This window comes from Nothoprocta perdicaria, unplaced genomic scaffold, assembly GCF_003342845.1.
Source record: "Nothoprocta perdicaria isolate Ctin4 unplaced genomic scaffold, notPer1 scaffold_77, whole genome shotgun sequence".
Taxonomy (NCBI): domain Eukaryota; kingdom Metazoa; phylum Chordata; class Aves; order Tinamiformes; family Tinamidae; genus Nothoprocta; species Nothoprocta perdicaria.
The window spans coordinates 3148966-3155684 of record NW_020456054.1 but is presented as its reverse complement, the minus strand read 5'-3'; positions in this window follow the sequence as shown (position 1 = coordinate 3155684).

The following is a 6719-nucleotide window of genomic DNA, read 5'->3' as shown; positions in this document are numbered from 1 at the left end:
AAAAAAAAAAAAAAAAAAAAAAAAAAGTTACCATATCTTAAACACAGAGCCTGGTAAATTTGTGCCTCCTTGCAATAACAACACGTGGCAGTTTTGCTCAGAAGCCTGACCCTGAACCAACTGAACTATTAATTAATGACAGCATCCAAGGTGACTGATGTGAAACAAGGGAAAAGGCCCTCCCACATAACCCAGAAAGCCAGCGGAACTACCCGTGACTTCAGGAGCCGCTCGCGTTGACACCGAACCTCTGTCCGTCTTAACACCAGCCCTGTGAAACCRGCACGCTCTCAGTTTGCACATGCACATTCAGCTGCCTCCTGGTTGCCATCAGGATCCCCTTAYCTCAAGCATCTGTGAGAACAGCGCAAGCCACAAGGCTGTATGTGAAACACATGAATTATTGAGCACTTGCGACCGATGTGGCTGCAAAGAGCATCAATTTGCAGGCCTAGCAATGGGAGCAGATCCGCGTGGCGGCCGCCCTGGCCTCGTGGCAGCCRTCGGGGCCTCGCAGGGCTGAGCTGCTGCCAAGGGGGAGCTGTGGCAGCTAAAGGGGCCAAGAAGGTGGCAGGCGCAGGGGGACTGGGCCGGGCCGTGGCCACAACCGCCCCGCTCCAAACGCGGCCTCCAGTAGCCTCGGCCCAGCCCTGTTGTTCCAAGGGGCTTTGTGCTTTTTGGAGCACCCATGTGGAGAGGCTGGATGGGCTCAGTGGTGACAGGGGCCTAGTGTAGCCTGATTAACATGTGTAAGTTTATGAAAGGAGAACGTAGGCAGGATGGGGCTGAGCTCTTCTCACTGGTGGTCATTGATAGGACAAGGGGCAATGGGTATAAGTTGAAATCCAGGCAGTTCCATCTCCATGTGAGGAAGAACTTCTTCCCTGTGAGGGTAACAGAGCCCTGGCACAGGCTGCCCAGGGAGGCTGTGGAGTCTCCTTCTCTGGAGGTCTCCAAACCCGCCTGGATGCCGCCCTGTGCCCCGTGCTCTGGGTGTCCGTGCTGGAGCAGGGGGTTGGACTAGATGGTCTCTAGAGGTCTCTTCCAACCTTGAACATTCTGGTATTGTGTTACTGTTGGCTAACAAAGAAAACCGCTCAGATTCAGAAGGGCCGAGGGGGCAGTAAGATAACAACGCCAAGGGCCGCGTGTCGGTGCGTGGGCAGCGAGCCAGCGCTGCAGCCGCCCCAGCTGCAGCTCGCGGCGCGGGCSCCAAGATAAGGCCTCGTGAAAACCAGTGACTCCAGAGACGTTTCCACGGTGGGTCCCAGGGGCAGCAGATAAGGGCTCCTTTTAACTCAGGGCCAGCTAAGGTTTGTGCTCCTGAAAAAGCTGCCAGCAGCGCACAGGCACTAAGGACCAAACAAGCTGAGAAGGTAACTCTGGAAAAGCCAAATGATTATTTTGAATAACTGACTTTATCTTTAATACCTGACTTGCATAGAGCTTTAAAACCCTCAGCAAGGGAAAAATTATGCTGTGGACTCCCTACCAGACACTAAGGAAGTCCTTGAACTTCTCCTTTGCCCCAGGTCTTGAAACTGGGGATGGCTGATGTGATTCCGGGAATGTGTCTGCATTTGGGTTTAGGGATTCCRGTGGATTTATCTCCTACTGCAGCTTACAAATCCCTCAGTCCAGAGAAAGTCAAATCACAATGTGTCTTAYCCAATCCAAATGAAGCAACTTAATATAATGTAATGACAATATCATATCTCTGATCTTTTTTTGTCCARCTGTTCTGGAAGGATGTGAGACTTGGAGGGTGGATAATCACTTGAAGCAGAGATTAGCTGTTAGCACTAGGTCTTAAAAATCACATGGCTTTAGATGCTCAGGGAGACAAAGGAGAAGGAACAGAGAAAAGTGATGCTTTTGTGGCTGAGCTTCCTTTCTAATTAGGGTAACAAGAGGAAAGAAGCTTTACAAAAAATGTGATGGACAAATGAAAATTTGAACAAATCTGACAAATGAAGTTGTGAACGTAAAGGATTACAAGTGGGCTGTTCCCAGGAGCTCAGCCCACCTCTAGGGAGTGGGGAAAGGCAAGACAGGGAAATCCACATTATTTTGTCTAAATTTATGTATTTCCCTTGAGAGACATGAACAGACAGTGACTGGGCTTCGAATCCTCACAAAGGATGCCTTACTGCCATATGTCTTACAAGGTTAATTATAAACTTAAGAGTAAGTGCGGGTGGAGCTTACATGGCATGCTTAAAATTACTAGGAAACCTTGGACATCAACACAGGCAGCAGGATCTCCTCGTTCCCATGAATGGGACCGTCAGCAGTCATATGTCCGAGGTATCCAGTTTCCTCAGATGAAGTGATGTGTAATAATACTAGTTTCTAATGTGGCCGGAGCTAAACACAGCAGCAGCCACGTGTGAGYTGGGAGGGACTCACCCAAGCTACGAGAGGCAGCACTGCCCTTCATTTCCCTCTCTGCAATGTCTGCTGCTTAAAAACACCTACAAATGCAATGGGTCTGAGACACTGMGGCATTACCTCTGAGATACATGGATTAAGTATATTAATATATGAATTAATGGCAGGAGAAGAGAGAGGAGGAGAAGGGAATTCTGTGTTAGTACCAAGGGGTAAATACATAACATGTTTGGGCCATGTGACTTCCTATCCAGTCCCAATTTAGTCCAGTGCCTAATAGGCACAGCCTGTCCCTCCATGTTTCGCTATTTTTAACGTGCACAGAACTTGTGCTTTGTCCTCCCTGGTTAGTCACTGTCTTCAGTTCATTTGTCTTGGCAGTCTTAAGATTGGGCTTATTGGAACAGGGAACATTTTTTACCCCAAGGGCTCACTCCTTCTAAGTCCTGTTCAGAGGAGCCCTTTCTCTTAGGAATAATCTCATTAACCTCCGCAGATGATTTCAACACAGGTTTGTTTAAGAATAAGAGCTCTGAGCAGGAGACTACCAATACAGTGATAGGAACACAGTCCCCACACATCATGGTGGATCAAACATACTGACTTTATTCAGAATTACTTGATCTATTCAAACTCTCCCCAAGCCAATTTCCAGCCTCAGTTGCTCAGAGTTCCTGTACAAGCAGAGAGCCCATGTGTGCTCCACACATGGTCCAAGAGGCTGRTTTGGCCTCATGGAGAGGCCTCCATGAGTTTTCTTTCCCTCCTCCTTTTCCCTCCCACTTTTTTTGGCAGGCAGGGATTGGGCTCCAGTAGGCTCAGTCGCTAACAGCAGGCACTTCGGGCAAACTCCTATAGCCATTAAAAATTGTTAGGGGGCTCAGATTCTCCATTCATAAAACACATTCAAAATCAAGTCATTGCTTGCATTCATGGTAATTATTAAGAAACTAAGCACACTCAGTAGATAGATAGCATATGAACAGCTTTGCAACAACAGAGGATTTTCTGTGTTGGCTTCTCTACTTTGAATTTCTATGTTTTTGTGATTCAGACAATATTGTGAGAAGTTCGAATGTCCATGGTCACACATCTAAGCTTTGGGAATAAATCACATTTTCAGTTAATCCATTTTACCAGATAAAGGAAAAAAATGCATAATTTAATTTTGAACATTTATTCCATTTTTTTGCTGTATCTTCTTTATTTGGGGTGGGAGGGATCTGTAGCTTAAACCTGTGTTTGTATTTTTTGTGTTTATTTTTTATTTGTTTATTTGTGGGTCTTTTTTGTGTTTATATGTTCCTATGCCAGAACGAAGTATGAAAAGTAAATCAATAAGAGTTAAGCAACTTGTTAAAAAACTCTGAGCATTTCCCTTGTTTTTTTTTGCAAAATGAAACTTCTATTTATCAGATGCACTGCCAAATACAGTCAGTTTACTTGAGAAATACCTAAGAGGTCAACTGGAATAATTCTGCTTCCATTTTTCTTTAATCCAAACACTAAACAGAAAAAAAAAAAGAGACTATTCTTTTTGGCTGATGACCAAACTGATAAGCAAAACTAAGGTCTTTGAGATAAAATAAAATAAAATAAAGACAACTTTTTTTTTAAGAAAAAAGGAAAAAAAAAAGATTAGTTTTTTCATTTTAGTACAGCGAAAGGAAAGATATTTCTCCAAAAAGGATAGAAAAAAAGTCTGGTATAAATAAWCCTGCACAGTGCTAAACCCTGGAAAAGTTTTTTTCTGATGTGCTTGGGCTCATGTATAAATAAGAAGACAGTAGCATCCATTGCTGACTCCTTACCWGAACACACTGAACGTGAAAGGTTTGAAGTGACAGCTATATTCTTTTAAAGCTGTGTTGTGAGCGGTGCATCTGAAGATTTCCTAAGGATTTATGTTCCTTTGCTATTTACTGCTCCGTTGCTAGAGTGATCCCGGTTGCCTCTCAATTCTCATGCCCACTCCTATCCTCTAGAACACATGGCCGACGCTTGCTTGTCCAGTCATATGCACCCACCCTGCCCCACCACCTTCCCAATCCCCTTGTTATCCCAGGATGTTTCCAACGCTGTTTCCTTTCAGATATGCCCTAGTCAAGGCTCCAGTTCCCTCTCTGCACAGGGGACAAGCAGAGAGCACCTGGCTGCAATCTGTGCGTGATCAGACTGACCAGGCAGGACGTGCAGGAGCTGTCTGGATCCAGAGGCAAATCCCGCTGCCTTGTCCTTAGTGGGGGGCTCCCTTGAACGCAACCCCTTTAAGGGGGCAGCATATCCAGACTGATGGAGAGTCAGTATAGCTGAGATTTCTCCCTCTGTCTTAAATTTACCCAGAAGTGCCTAATGAATTAAAAATTACTGACAGGGACGAGCAATGTGAGAGACAAAGATAGAATGACTGCATTTTCTTACAAAGCCAGGTTAAGAAGCAAAATAAAGTAAACAAAAAGTCGACAGGCCAGTTGCAAAGGTTTATGTTTCCTACAGCCTCTGACTGCCTTCCCTTCCTGGTTGGTAGGATCCCTGCAGGGTTTTGAAGGTTTCACACATGTTCTAACCTACCTGAGAGGTAGTGAAGATGCTAAATAAGATGGTTTGTTGAAAACCATTCCTGAAATGAGTAACTGGGAGGTTTGTGAAAGCACAGATTATTCTTTAAATTAGGACAAGAACTGAGCATTTTTGTCAAGGAAATGGCTCTGATGCCCTGGCACCTTCCAGCGCCTTGGTGTCCTCGCAGCCCACATCCTGCCTGGGGCAGCCTCCAGCAAGCCCGCTCCTGAGGATGCCGCAAGCGCCGGGTGTTTCCATTGGCGTGGCCAGCGGCCTGCTGGAAGCGCGGCCCAGGCTGCGTGTGCGTGCCGGCCGACACGCGAGGCGCACGCGGCTGCACAGCGCCCTGGCAGCGGGGCCTGCAGCACGCTGCCCGTGGGCCAAGCACGGAGGCAGCCCTCTCCCATTTGCCTCACACACCGCTGGAACCACCCCCAGCTCTAAAATGGAAGCCAGAAGCTCACTGTATTCAACCTTGCACAGGAAAACTGGGAAGAAGGGAAAAATATCCTTTTTGTCTGCGTTGGAAAAACACGCAGGAGGAACGCTAAGGCAGAGAGGGGTCTGAAATCTGAGCAGGTGACGATGAGAGCTGGGGCACTCATCACACCACAGCCCTAACTGCCCCAGACYGTTTGTGTGAGGGGGCCGGTGTCCGACGGGCTCGGGGCCACCAGCGCGTGTTGGCTCGGGGCCGCAGAGGCCGCAGCCGCATGGGGAGCCACATGGGGAGCCGCGAGCCCCGAGCGCCGCGGCCTGCGTGCGGCTCCGGCCTCTCTCCGCTGGGAGAGGCGCCATCCCCGCGGCACTGGAGCCCCGGAGGCGACGCCGCTCCGGCGCTCCGGCTCCTCCCCGGCCGCGCGCTTTTGGGAATGATCTCATCTCCCGAGGAGGCCGCGCGTCACCACGCTCCGGCAGCGCCAAGGGACAGGCTACACCGTGCGGCAGGGAACGCTCCATGCAGCGCGGGGCGGCGGGAAGCAACCTGCCAGCCGCATCAAAGCCGCTCCGAATTGCCAAAATCATGAAGGACCGGCAAAAAGAATGGGATGGGGAGGGTGTGTGTGTGTGTGGGGGGGGGTTATAGAAATGTAGCCAGTTAATCATTTGGAAATTACCTAGTTGACTGGCAAGAACTGGGTGTTCTTAGCCCACAGCAACCTGACCATAAGTGCAGTCAATAACCCCACTGTGTGCTCCAGTTTTGAGGCTGAGCAGCTGGCGGTTCAGGATACCACCTAGAAAAGGCATTTGCCACTGCCATGAAAGCCTTTCTTTGAATGCAGCGACAACTTGTATCCCAAGAAAGATCTACGTTTTCGAACGCTCAAATGCTACACTGTGCTTTTTGCTGATCTCCAGAGCAGCATTTCAGGCACTGCAAACCTTCCTTTTAGCAGTGATTTATGGAAATCCAACCCAGTGTAGGAACTATCTCAAAGAAAGAAATCACCCTGAAGCACCTTTTCCTGAGTAGGTGCGAACTCATCAGAATAGGAAGGGATGATTAGAGRAATGGGCACCTTCAGGAAAGGCATGTGCTTTCCATATGAAAGGAAAAGCTGAAAGGCTGAACGGCTGGAATGCACCATTTAGGACTTGGTGACTTTAAAGGACAGTCCTACACACYCCTCAGACTTCCTGGGCAATTTTAGGAACTTTATACTGTTTTGGCAAGCAGTAAAACGAAAAACCTCCCTAATTCTAGCAAATTCTAGAAAAGCTATGCTAAGAGATTAACTGCATTCTCTTTTTCTTTATACTTG